The sequence below is a fragment of the Chlorocebus sabaeus genome, unplaced genomic scaffold (assembly GCF_047675955.1).
Source record: "Chlorocebus sabaeus isolate Y175 unplaced genomic scaffold, mChlSab1.0.hap1 unalloc_scaffold_671, whole genome shotgun sequence".
Lineage (NCBI taxonomy): Eukaryota > Metazoa > Chordata > Mammalia > Primates > Cercopithecidae > Chlorocebus > Chlorocebus sabaeus.
In genome coordinates, this window is record NW_027328005.1 from 57,501 (window position 1) to 71,437 (window position 13,937).

At 56.8% G+C, this 13,937-nt stretch overlaps 1 long non-coding RNA gene across 1 annotated transcript in view; it reads right to left on the reverse strand.

Annotated features, from left to right (window-relative positions):
* The window catches only part of LOC140711332 (uncharacterized), a 33,999-nt gene extending 23,492 nt beyond the window's left edge, over window positions 1-10,507 (reverse strand). Inside the window, exon 1 of the long non-coding RNA XR_012092515.1 lies at window positions 4,430-10,507. This is a non-coding gene — a long non-coding RNA (uncharacterized lncRNA). The remainder of the gene's footprint in view (window positions 1-4,429) is intronic.
* Between the last annotated feature and the right edge of the window lie 3,430 nt (window positions 10,508-13,937).

Consider the following 13,937-nt stretch of genomic DNA (forward strand, 5'->3'; position numbering starts at 1 on the left):
CGAGGAAGTCGGCGACCACACACGCGCGCGCGCGGGCGGGCAGCGCGGCGGGGGGACAGCCCTCCCCCACCCCGCGGGGCAGCCCCGACGTTCGGGCAGCGAGCGAGAGGCGGACCGCGGTGCCCAGCCCGAGGGACAGTCGCGCCCGTGCGGCCGCAGCGCCCGCGCACGCCTCCGGTCGAGGCCCGGGGCCCGGCCGAGGCCCGGCTCCGAGCCCCGCCGGCGGGCGCGGGCGCAGGGGTGGCCACACGCCACTCGACGGCCAAAGCGAAGGCGACCAAAGCCGGCCGGCGCGCCCGCCCCGCCCGAGACGGGGGACCGGGACCGGGGCCGAGGGCCCCGGGCCGGGCCCCACCCCCGACCCAGGGGGGAAGGGCGAGCAACCGGCCGGGCTGAGGTCGACCTTCACACACACGTCGCACGGACACCTGCCCGGGAGGGACCACCGGGCCGCACTCGGGCGCACGCACGCGCCGAACGGGGCAACGCCACGCGGGGAGAGGACGGGCCTCCCCCGCGACGCCGACAACGCCCGAGACACACGCCTCGGGGGAGGGCCGCGGCAGGCCTGGGAAGCGAGGCGCACCCGGGGCGGGGGCGCGCGCCGACCCGATGCGGAAGAGCCGGCCGGGAGAAGACGAGACGCCGGGCGAGGCAGGCGGCCGAGCGGGGTGGGGGGCGCCGAGGGACACCTCTGGCGCAGCCGACCGCCACCAGGACGCACGCGGGGATCTCACCGCCAGCAGCCTCCGAGCACGAAGACGGCCCCACGTGGCACCTGGAGCGGCCGACCAGGCCTTCGGCGATCCCCGCGGCTCCCCCACCGCCACACCCAGTCGCACGCGGCCAGAGCCCCCGGAACCCGCTCTCCCCCGCAACACGCCGGAAAGGCCGACCCAAACCCTCCGGGCGCCCACCGGGCCCCACGCGGGGCGCCGCCGACCCGGTCCCGAAGGCGCGCGCCATGGGGACGCGGACACCGGGCCAACCAGCGTGGCCGGCGGCGACGCCCCCAGAAGGCGGAGCCGGGTTCGGGCCCAGACGGGGCGGCCAACAGCGTAGAAGCCGATGAGCCGCTCGGGGAAGAGAAGATCGGCAGGCGGCGGGCGGGGAAAAGGGGCACAAGGCAGGCAAGGAGCCAGGGGGCCACGGGGACGAGGGCACGGGGAACCCGCGGAGGGCTACTCGGGCAGAAAACCTCAGGCACAGCCGGGCCACCAGGAAAACACGGCCACGGGATCCCACCGCCACAGACACGAGGGCGGTCCCGCGGCGCCCCGCCTGGGACGCCGAACGGCCCTTGGGCAACCCACCGAGCAACCCCCCTCACGAGCCCCGGGTCCTGCCACCGGGGGCCCCGAAGCAACCTCAGCCACAAGCCCAACACCAGGGGCCACATATCGCTCGTTTCTCGTCCGTCCCGGACCCGGTCCCGCTCCGGGAGACCGGCGCACCCCCCGTGGGGACGGCTCGCTCCCCAAGAGCCAGGCGGCCCAACCCCGCGCCACGCGAACGCGGTCACCGGCACCGGTCGCGGCTCGGCACGGGAGCGGGCGGAGAGCCGGCTCACAGCGGCGTCCCGCGCCGGACGGAGTGCCACGCGCACCCGCCGCTCGCGGCAGCCTTCCCAATCCGCTAGGACGTCGGGCCCGGCCCAGCGGGATCCTCCCCCAACACGGAAGGGGGAGGCGCGGGCCACAGTAGACGACGAGCCGCACGCTCGGCCCCCACCGCGGGGTCCGGCGGAACCCTCACCGTTTCCCCAGCCTCATCCCGTCGAGGGGGGAGCAGCGGGGGAGGGCTCTCTGCAAGCGAGTCGCTACGGCAGCGCTACCACAACGCAGAGAGAGGCGGCAGGCCGGGGGATCCGGTACCCCAAGGCACGCCCTCTCGGATCGCTAGAGAAGGCTTTCTCACCGAGGGTGGGTCACACTCCCCACCCGCCAGTCGCCCCTCGTCGGGCCCACAGAGGCGCTCGGGGACACCTGGGGAAGGGAGGGGGCGTGTGGCGCGAGGAGAAGAAACCCGCGGCAACCTTGAGCGTTCACGGTCAGGGCAGGGGCCCAGCTGGCGCGCGTGCGCACAGCCCCCAAAGGCCCCCCCGCCGTCCACCCACCTCCTTTCTGCGAGGTAAAGCACCTCCAGTGAACCCACGCACGACCGGTCGGAGGCAGAACGGCAGCCCCTCGGCGGCCGGCCGGCGCACGCGTGGCCGGCCCGAGCCCACCGCGACCGCTCACACGGCCCGCGCTCACCCGCCAGAGGGGAGGCACGGGACGTGCGCTCGCCGGACCAGGCGGCGCCCTTCCCCGCGTGGGGGAGGGGCGCGTCTCACTCGACCGCCTCGGCCCACACCCAACGAACTCCCTCAGGACCCAACGCGCCGGCACCGTGGCGGCGACCGGAGGAGGGGGCGCTGGGGGTGGGAGCGACACACCACCGCTCGGCCTCGGGCACCTGAGGGACAACCCGGAGCGCTCCAGGAGCACCGCAAAAGACCCAGGCAGAGCCAGCGCTCGTGCAACGCCCGAGAGGGCAGCACGACGGGCCGGCGGGACAGCACCCCCACCGCCGCGGAGGGGGGCGGCCCGCGAGGCGACAACCACAAGAGGCGAAAGCGAGGGGTGCCTGCTGCGTCAGAGGACCCCGCCGACCCCCGCCGAACGCCACGAGGCAGACGGCGGGGGCGGGACAGCAAGGTCAGGCCGGGTTCCGCACCCCAGTGCCTCCCAACGCACCGCTCACAGGCGGGGACGAGAGACAGGGGGCCCCCGCGGGCGGGACGAGAAGAACGGGTCCCATTCACCATGAATGGCCGCCCCTCGCCCGCCGCGGCTCGGTCCCGGCCCGGGAGAGCACGACATCACCACATCAATCAGGGAAAGCAACCCCGGAGCGGGGTCGGTCGGTCAGTCAGCCACAGCCTCCCCGGAGGCCAGCGAGCAGATCAGCCTGACCACCCCCAGCTCCGGGGAAGGGGCGGCAGACAACCCGGCAGAGACGAGGAACGCCTGACACGCACGGCACGGAGCCAGCGGGAGTGGGGTTGTCACGGCCGCCCCAGGTGCCCACAGCAGGGAGCGCGCAGCGGCAGGGTAAGCCCGCGCCGCCTTCCCCGCCGCCCCCGGGTGGGTCAGAGACCCGGACCCAAGGCGGCACCGGGAGTCGGGACGCTCAGACGCACGAGAGACCAGGCACACACGGGCCCCAGCAGGCGGCTCCAGCACGAGCAGGGCCGGCTAGCCGGGTCACCGGGAGGCCCAGAGGCCCACCACGCATCCAGAGGCCCGACCTCTCCAGCGACAAGTCGCCAGAGGACAGCGTGTCAGCAATAACCCGGTGGCCCAAAATGCCGGCTCGGAGTGAAAGATATACCTCCCCAGGGGACAGGAGGTCGAGCCACCGACCACGCCGCCGGCCCAGGGAACCCGCGACACGGACATCTGTCCCCAAAATCGCCACCATCGCAGCCAGACACGGAGCACCCAGGGCCCTCTGGTCGACCCCAGGACACACGCCGGAGCAGCGCCGGGCCAGGGACGTCCTCCCGGCCACCCGTGCCACGCAGGGGCCGGCCCGTGTCTCCAGAGCGAGACTCGGAAGCGTTTTCGGCCGTCCTCTCGTACGACCGGGACACACGAGGGACCGAAGGCCGGCCAAGTGTGACCCCTCGGGCCGCACGCGCGCTCAGGGAGCGCTCTCCGACTCCCCACGGGGACTTGAAAACAAAAGGTCACGGCAGAGGGACGGCGGCCGGGCCCGGGGACCGCTCCCCGGCACCCGGGGGACGAGGCAGGACGGTCCCCGGCTCCCCACGGGGACTTGGGGAAAAAAAAATTCGGCCGCTGCCTCAGACGGCCAGGATGCGCGCGGGCCCGCGACCGGGCCGGGAAGGGTGTCCCCAGCCTCCCGCCCCAAGCCCGGTGGGTCCCCGCGGGTCGCGGGTCAGGCCTCGGGAGCTGAGCTGCGGCGTGCTGGTCGACCAACCCCGGCAGCCCCACACCCGGCTCAGGCCCGAAAGCGCAGCGACAACCTCTCCCCACATAAGCCTGCACGCCCGAGCTCTGACTCACAAGCGACGCGCCAGAGCTCTGGCGCGACCGGGACAGCCCGGCTGACGACCGCGGTGTTTCCGGAGCTCTGCCTAGCTCACAGCGGGGACGGTCCCCTCCCTCGGCAGCTGCCACCGCAGCTCCGGAAGCCAAGGGAACGATATAAAAGCGGCCGCCAGATGGAGTCCGACAACCGTCGCGAACGTCACCAAGACAGATCCGGATGGCAGGCCGGCCCGCCGACCGCGAAACCGAAACCGTGAGTCGAGAAACGCTATCCCGAGGCCGAAAACGCAGCCCCTCTACCCCAACCCCACAGAAACGGTCCCCAAAGCCTGTCTCTGCATCGACCGCGACAGAGTCAGAAGACAACCCACGGCGTGTGGATGTTCGGAGAGGCATCTCGGAGGGAGAAACAGCAAGCAAGGACTCGGTCGCGGGCCGTTGAGGACACAGGGAGACACAGATTGCCGTAGGCTCTTCCTGAATCCAGACAGAGACGGAGGGAGGGAGGGAGGGAGGCAGGGAGGGAGGGAGGGAATGGAGAGAAGAGACAGATGGTGAAAGGAAGGGAGGGAGGGAAGGGAGCAGGGAGAGAGGGAGGAAGGAAAAGGGAGAGAAAAGGGAGACCACGTGGAAAATGAAGATGATGAAACGTCACTTTTCAAAGGTTACATTTTTACAGGAGAGATGGAAAGGAAAGAAACCTGAAACAGAGAGAAAGAATGAGGAAAGAAGGGAAAAAGAAACAGAGGAAACAGAAAAGAAGGACAGAAACGGAATAAAAGAAATAAAGAAAGCACGGAAGAGAAACGAACAAGAGAGAAAGGGAGGGAGGCAGGGAGGGAGGGAGGGAGGGAGGGAGGAAAACATAGAGAGGGAGACAGAGAAAGAAAGAAGGGAAGAAAAACACAAAGGAGAGAAAGAAAGAAAAGACAAATAACAGCATAAATATTTGCATTTTTAGCTAAATATGAGATATAAAAATACATCAAAACAGATGAAAATATTTGTCTTGATCGAGACCATCCCGGCTAACATGGTGAAACCCCGTCTCTACTGAAAAATCCAAAAAACAAACTAGCCGGGCGAGGTGGCGGGTGCCTGTAGTCCCAGCTACTTGGGAGGCTGAGGCAGGAGAATGGCGTGAAGCCGGGAGGCGGAGCTTGCAGTGAGTTGAGATCCGGCCACTGCACTTCAGCCTGAGCGACAGAGCGAGACTCCGTCTCAAAAAAAAAAAAAAAAAAAAAAAAAAAAAATAAATAAATAAATAAATAAATACATACATACATACATACATACATACATACATAAAAAAAGAAAGAAAGAAAGAAAATATTTGTATTTATACACATGAATGAATAGATGAAAATAAATACATAAAAAATAAAATAACATGAGCAAATAGGCCAGGCACGGTGGCTGACGCCTGTGATCCCAGCACTTTCAGAGGCTGGGAGAGAGAGAGAGAGAAAATGAAGGAAAGAAAGGAAGAAAGGAAGAAAGAAAGGAAGGAAGGAAGGAAGGAAGGAAGGAAGGAAGGAAGGAAGGAAGGAAGACAGACAAAGAAAGAGAGAGAGAAAGAAAGAGAAAAAGAGAAAGAGAGAAAGAAGGAAAGAAAGAGAGAAAGAAAGAAAGAAAGAAAGAAGAAAGAGAGAGAGAGGGAGAAAAACAGCGAGAAAGAAAGACGAGAGAAGAAAGAAAAAAAGAAGACAGAGGAAAGACAGACAGGAAGAAAGGCAAAGCAAGAAAGCAAGAAAACAAGACAGCAAGAAAGCATGACAGAAAGATAGAAAGAGACAGAAAGAAAAAGCAAGAAAGCAACAAAGAAAGAGAGGGGGGGAGTGGGAGAGGCGAATCTCTCTGCTTTCACTACATGCGGGGAGAATCAGGAAAGCCCCCACTAAACAACAAGGCCGGAAGTGGAGCTGCCATCTGTGAAATCCGAGCAGAAGAGTCCACACGGGTTAAAGACACGAAGAAAGACAGGGAAACAACTGCTCAAAGAGAAGAACAATCTGGCCCAGCCAGGGCCTGTCTCCTGAAGTTGTCTGGGCAACGAGGGAGTGGGACGGAGGGAGGGAGGGCCTCCGAGGCTCGTGTCAAACAATAAACGAGAATAACATAAAAGGAAGTTAAAAAAAAACATTACGCATCATTCGTAGCATCACTGACGCCTCGAAAGGCGAGAGGCATATGTTTATGTCACTGTGGGACTGTTGTCTTTTTTCTTTCCTTTTTTTTTTCTTCCCTCTCTTCCCGGAAACTCACTTTTTAATTATTTCCTTTTCCTTGTCCTTTTTAGTTTTATTTTTTATTTTACTTTCATTTTTATTCGTTTATGTATTAATTTATTAGTAGTAGTAGTATTTTTTGGAGAGGTTGCCTCGCTCTCTCGCCCAGGCTGGTGTACAGCGGCGCGATCTCGGCTCACTGCAACCTCCGCCTCCCAGGTTCAAGCGATTCTCCTGCCTCAGCTCGGCCTCCCGAGTAGCTGAGATTACAGACGCGCACGACCATGCCCGGCTAATTTTTGGTCTTTTGACTGGAGACGGACGGGGTTTCACCATACTGGCCCTGCTGATCTGACCACCTCGTGATCCAGCGATCCACCGCCCCCGGCGTCCCAAAGCGCTGGGATGACAGGCTTGAGCCACCGCGCCGGGCCGAGTTATTCATTTTATTTTCTTCCTAATTTTTAATTGTATGTATGCATGCATGCATGCATGCATGCATGTATGTATGTATGTATGCATGTATCCATCCTTTCTTATTTTTTGAGACGGACAGAGAGACACAGTGAGAAACAGAGAGAGAGAGAGAGAGAGAGAGAGAGAGAGAGAGAGAGAGAGAGTGAGAGACCTCCCCTTGGGCCTCAATGGTCTTTGCAATGTCCTTTCTTCAGAGATTCTGCAAACACAGTGTTTCCAACATTTTGAATCCAAAGAAAAGTTTAACTCTGTAACATGTATCCACAGATCACTAATCAGTCCCGATGATAGTTTATTTCTGGTTTTTCTCTGGGGAGTGTCGGTTTTTCTCCACAGGTTTCAAGGGGCTCCCAAAGTCCCTTCGCCGATTCCCTTAAGAAGAATATTTCCAAACCGACGTATCAAAAGAACGCTTTCACTTTGTGAGAGGAATCCCCACATTACAAAACCGTTTCACACATAGGCTCTCTTCAGTTTTTATCTGGGGATAATCTGTTTTTCACCCTAGGCCTCAATTGCAGCCCACATTATTTTCACAGATTCTACTAAAAGAGTGCTTCCAATCCGCTGAGTCCAAATACAGTTGTACCTCTGTGCGAGGAATCCACACACAAAGCAGTTTCTCAGGTAGCTTCCTTCTAGCTGTTATCAGGAAATATGTGCTTTTCCACCATTGGCCTCAAAGGAGTCCCAAATATCCTTTTGCAGATTCTACCACAGAAGTGTTTCCAACCTGCTGAACCGAAACACGGGTTTAACTCTGTGAGATGAATCCACATCTCACAAAGCCAATTCACAGATAGCTTCTTTCTACTGCTTCTCTGGGGATATTTGATTTTTCAACATAGGCCTCCATGGGCTCCCAAATATGCCTTGGCAAATTCTAGAGAAAGCGTGTTTCCAACACGTGAATCAAAAGAAAGGTTTAACTCTGTGAGATGCATCCAGTCACGCAAAGCAGTTTCACAGATCGTTTCGCTTCTTCATGGCTTTTCTCGGGGGGACAATCTGGTTTGGACAACCGGAATTAATGGGCTTGGAAATGTCTTCCCACACACTCAACAAAAAGAGCATTTCCAACCTGCTGACTCACACACACACACACAAACAAACAAAGAATACGTTCTGCGCTGGCAGATAAATCCAGACATCACGAAGCAGATTCAATGAAATATTCTCTCTGGTCTTTGTCTGGGGATATTCAGTTTGTCACCATAGGCCTCAAGGGCTCCCACACGTCCCTTTGGAATCTCTACAAAGAGAGCGTCTCCAACCCGCCTAATCAAAAGAAAGGTGTAACTCTTTAGGATGAGTCCACACATCGCAAAGCAGTTTCTCAAATACATTCTTTCTCATTTTTATCTGGGAATATTTGGTTATTCGCCATAGGCCTAAAGGGGCTCCCAAAAATCCGTTCAGAGAGACTGCCAAAAAAAAGTGTTTCTAACATGATGAATCAAAAGAATGGTTTATCGCTGAGAGATCAATCTGCGCATCACGAATCAATTTGACAGATAGCGTCTTTCTTGTTTCAATCTGTGGATATTCTGTTTTTCAACGTAGGCCTCAATGGGTTTCCAAATGTCCCTTCACAGATTCTACAGAAAGCGTGTTTCCAACCTCCTGGTTCAACAGATGTATCCGTTCGAGGTGAATCCACACGTCAAGAAGCAGTTTCACCAGTAGCATTTTTTCTCGTTTTCATCTGGGGATGTTCAGTGTCACCATAAGCCACAAAGGGCTCCCAAATGTCCCTTTGAAGATTCTGCCAAAAAACTGCTTCCAATCGGCCGCGTGCAGTGGCTCACGCCTGTCATCCCAGCATTTTGGGAGGCAGAGGTGGGTGGATCACCTGAGGTCAGGAGTTCAAGACCAGCCTGGCCAAAACGATGAAACCCCATCTCTACCAAGAATACAAAAAATTAGCCGGGCCTGGTAGCGGGTGCCTGTAACCCCAACTACTTGGGAGGCTGAGGCAGGAGAATCCCTTCAACTGGGAGGCAGAGGTTGCAGCGAGCCGAGATGGTGTCACTGCACTCCAGCCTGGGGGACAGAGTGAGACTCTGTCAAAACACACACACACACACACACACACACACACACACACACACACACCCCCCCCAAAATGCTTCCAATCTGCTGAATCAACAGAAAGATGTAACTCTGTCAGAGGAATCTACACATCGCAAAGCAGTTTTGCAGATAGCTTCTTGTTAGTTTTTATCTACCGATTTTCTGTTTTTCACCCTAGGCCTCAAACAGCTCCCAAATGCCCTTTTGTAGATTCTACAAAAGGGGCGCTTCCAACCTGGTATATCAAAAGAAAGGTTTCACTCTGTGAGATGAATCCACACACCACAAAGCAGTTTCAGAGACAGCTTCTTTCTAGTTTTCATTTGGGGATATTCGGTTTTTCACAGTAGGCCTCAATGGGCTCCCAAAGGCATATTCGCGGATTCTACAGAAAGACTGCTTCAAACCTCCTAAATCAAAAATTTGTTGTAATTCTGTGGCATGAATCCACACATCACAAAGCAGTATCATAGAGAGCTGCTTTATTATTTCTGGGGTGGGGATGTTCGCTTTCTCACAATAGGCCCCAATGGGCTCCCAAATGTCCATGCTGCTTCCAAACTGCTGAATCCAAAGGCAGTTTTAACTCTGTATGAGGAATCCACACAACAGAAAGCTGTTTCATGAAGACCTTCTCTCTCGTTTTTATCTGAAAACATAAGATTTTTTCACCATACGACACAAGGGTCTCCTAAATGTACATAGACAGATTCTACAAAAACATCCTTCCAACCTGCTGATTCAAAAGAAAGGTTTAACTCTGTGAGACGAATACACACACTACAAAGCAGTTTCACAGAGAATGGTGTTTTTTTGTGTGTTTGTTAGTTTGTTTGTGTTTTGGTTTGCTTTTTTGTTTTTTGCTTTTTTTTTGAGACGCAGTTTCGCGCCTGTTGCTCAGACTGGAGCGCAATGGCGCCATCTCGCCTCACTGCGATCTCCGCCTCCCAGGTTCAAGCAATTCTCCTGCCTCAGTTTCCCTTCCCGAGTAGCTGGGATTACAGGCATGTGCCACTGCGCCCCGCTAATTTGGTATTTTCAGTAGAGACGGGGTTTCTCCATGTGGGTCAGGCTGGTCTCGAACTGCCGACCTCAGGTGATCTGCCCGCCTCGGCCTCCCAAAGTGCTGGGAGGACAGGCGTGAGCCACCACGCCCGTACTACTTTATTGTACATAATACAATACATAAATTGTATTGTATTTACATTTATGTATTGATTGATTGATTGATTTACTTACTTATGCTGCCTGATCAAAGGTCACTCCGGCCCAGTCGTCAAAGTGGCCATTTCCTAGGCAACCAAGAAGGGGGGAGCTTGGAGGTGGGGGCGGGGGCGGTGGAGAAGACACAGTTGCCCCAGGCTGTGCGCAGGCGGCCTGAGCTTCCTTCCTCTGTTGAGGCCTCCATTTTCAGAGTAACAGTGGCCGCTAGGTGATGCCCGACGTCTGCCAATGAGACTGTCAGCCTGGAATGAATTGGGATCGCCTGGAGGGGGAGGCGGGAGGCGGAAGGATGGAGGCCCCCACAGCACAGTGGGTCACCGCGCCCTCCCAGGCGATCCCCACAACTAATCGACCAGGGCCCCTGGGGGCACACAGCCTAAGACCCCCCCCACCCATCGGATCATCTGGAACTTCTGTCCGTCCGGAGACGAGAGACGAGAGACGAGAGACGAGAGACGAGAGACCGACTGGAAATTCTCTCGGTCAAGGTCCAAACCTAAAAGAATCACTGACACAGACATCAGGACTAACAAAGACAATTTGTAAAAGTTTCCGTGTTTTGGGTGAATCCGTGTATTTCTGTATCACAAAATTACTGATTTTGAACGTTGCGGTTTTTCTACTCCTTACGTGTACGGTCCTGTGATAGACAGACCAGGGGACTCCTCAGCTCGGAGTCCATGAGGCCAGAAGCTGACATCCTAAATTTCTATGTAGAATGAATGTAAGCAGGCCAACCAAACACTGTGCCGTAAAACTGTCCGGAAGACAAGCGGTGGTGGTTGGGGGGCGGATGGGGGGGGGGGGGGGGAGCCGGGTGCGGTACGCTCACGCCTGTCATCCCCGCACTTTGGGAGGCCGAGGGCAGGCGGATCCCTCGAGATGGTGGCCATTGCACTCCAGCGTGGGCAACAAGAGTGAAAACTCCGTCCAAAACAAGAACAACAACAGAAACGTTAAGTGCTGTCTGCTGTTATTTTTGCTTCCCACCCTGAGAAGAACATAATACAGCTGCTGTCTACCTGCCTGCCTGCCTGCCTGCCTGCGTGTCTGTCTGTCTGTCTGTCTGTCTGTCTGTCTGTCTGTCTGTGACAGGGTCTCGCTCTGTCTTTCGCCCAGGCTGGAGTGCACTGACACCATTATGGCTCACTGCAGCCTCAACTTCCCCGGGGTTAGGGGATTCCTCTAAGGGATCCTATGGATGGCCTCGGCCTCCCAAAGTGTTGGGGTTACAGGCGTGAGCCACCAGCACCCGGCCTGAGTTCACACATCTGGTCTCACTGCGTCTTAACCAGACGCCCGTGAAGAACTCAAGTCAAGAGAGAGAGAGTCGGCAAGAGACTTTCAGCATTCTCTCCCAAAACCAGTGAGGTGGATGGCGGCCGTGTGTCCCAAGCTCCTGTGGTTTTAGGTGGCCACGCGTAGAGGATAGATTTCAAATGTTTCCAGAGAGGCGCAAGCCACAGTCATTCAGGACATCCGAGCGCGAGATGGGGTTTCTGACAGCGACTTAAGGGCCAGGAAGGGCCAGAGTCTGCCAAGGCCCTCGTTCTAGGGTGGGGCCGATGGAACCCCAGGCAGAGGGAGCCAGCGGTCCGCACAGAGAGAGCTCCAGCCCTAGGCCCCACCGTGCAGACCGACTCAGAAGAAAGAGAGTCCCTCGTCCTACATATGTCACATCCCTCCACCGAACTTGGGAGCGGATCCGCTTTCCAAACATGAGGTGACTCTCGGTTTGAAATGGATCACAAGGGGCCGGGCTTTCCAGAGTCGGCATGATAAAGAAGTCATTCTGTGGCACAGAACGAGGTGTGGCTCTTATCGAGACTCTACAGTGAAAGGCAGTGAAACAGGGCGAAACCCCGTGTCTACTACAAATTAAAAGAGGAGCCGGGCATGGTGCCGCTGAAGGCAGGAGAATCGCTGGGACCCGGGAGGCAGAGGTTGCAGTGAGCTGAGATCATGCCACTGCACTCCAGTCGGGGGGACAGAGCGAGACCGCATCTCAGAAACAAACTCACAAAGCCAATCAAGGTGTTTAACGCAACGAGTCACCCTCGGGTCTCTTGACAGGATACGTCCAGCACCCGGGAAAACAGGGAAACGTCGAGGGGTGGGGTGGAATCTATTTTGTGGCCTCAAGGGAGGGTTTGAGAGATACTCCCGGAAACGTGACTGCCTAAGGAAGCCCCTCCGCCCAAGAAGCGAGATTCATTTCTAGCCTGTAGCCACCCACGAGGGAGAATCGGGCTCTCTACAGAACCCCCCCCCCACCCCCCGACCCACCCCCCGACTCGTGAAATGGTCTCTCTCACTCCGTCAGGCTCTATTCACGCCGTGTGGTTTTGTAACCTCCAGCGCGTGTGCGTGGGGTGGGGGATGGGATGGGGTGGGGGCGGCTGTGGACAGAGGAAGGGAAAAAGCGATGGTGTCCCACGGGTGCCCGGGACCGTGGGTCGTGGTTGGGGTCGCCAGAGCCTAGGGAACTCATCGCCTGTCAGGACGTCTCCCCTCCACGTCCCCTCTCTGCCCTACGCTCCGCATCTTCGCAGTTCAGTGGAGACCTGGTGGATGGAAGTCGCCGTCCCTTTGGACTTTAACCGAGGAAGGCCGGGCTCCCAAGTGTCTCCCGGTAGTTGGGGCCTCGGGCAGGCTCGCCAGGATGCTGACGGTGATGGTGATGGTGATGGTGATGGTGATGGTGATGGTGACGGGTGATGTACGTTGGAGGCCTCGGGCCAATGCACAGGGATGCCTTTGACCTCGTTGGGAGAGGTCAGCTTTGCGGAGTCCCGTGCATCCTTCCGGAGACTCATCCAGCGCTAGCAAGCATGGTCCCGAGGATCCCAGCTCTCAGCAGAGGCACTTTTGTTCACACAGAATCCTGGGCAGGCAAGGTCTCAGCAGGCTTAGGCCTCCTAGCCAAGAGGCCGAAGCCACTTCTGGGATATTTTCACAGAGCCAGTGGTTCTTTGAAGTGCTTTCAGATACAGATTTGAGAAGTGCTTGCAGATACAGATTTGAGACAGAACGGACAGGGCTTGGTCCCAGGTCCTTTAGGACACGGGCAGAGGCACATTGAGAAAACCCTCCCAGCATCCTAGGTGAACAGAGGTATGATTTTTTTGAGACACTCGAGGGAGAAGCAACCCCAGATTTTAGGGTGGTATCTTTATTATTATGTAGTATCTCTGAGGTATCCAAGTCCAGAAATCAACTCACCACTTCTGTACAGCATTCTGTGGGAAGATCAAATCTGGGGTGTCTAAAGTTAAGAATTGAGGCCTTGGTACTGGATTACATTAGAGGTACTTGAGCTCTTTTGGCAAAGAAAGAGAAGGTGGGAGATAGCGAGAGCGAGAGAGAGACAGACAGAGATACAAAGATACACACAGAGAGAGACAGAGAGAGAGAGAGACAGAGAGAGAGACAGAGAGAAACAGACCAAAAGGGAGAGAGAGAGACAGACAGAGAGAGAGACAGACAGACAGGCAGGCAGGCACACAGGCAGGCAGAGAAACAAAGTAAGACAAAAGACAGACAGAGAAGAGAGAGAGAGAGAGAGAGAGAGAGAGAGAGAGAGAGAGAGAGAGAGAAAGGGACAGAGACGCACTGAGACAGAGAAACAGACAGAAAGAGGGAGCGACAGGCAGAGAAAGAGAATCAGACAGAAGACAGACACAGTGAGAGAAACACAGGCAGAGAGAGACAGAGAGACACAGACAGGGAGAGAGAGACAAAGCCACAGACTGAAAGACAGGCAGAGAAATAGAGTAAGACAGAAGACAGACACAGGGAGAGAGACAGGCGCAGAGAGAGAGAGAGAGAGAGAGAGAGAGAGAGAGAGAGACAGAGATGGACAGAGAGAGACGGAGAG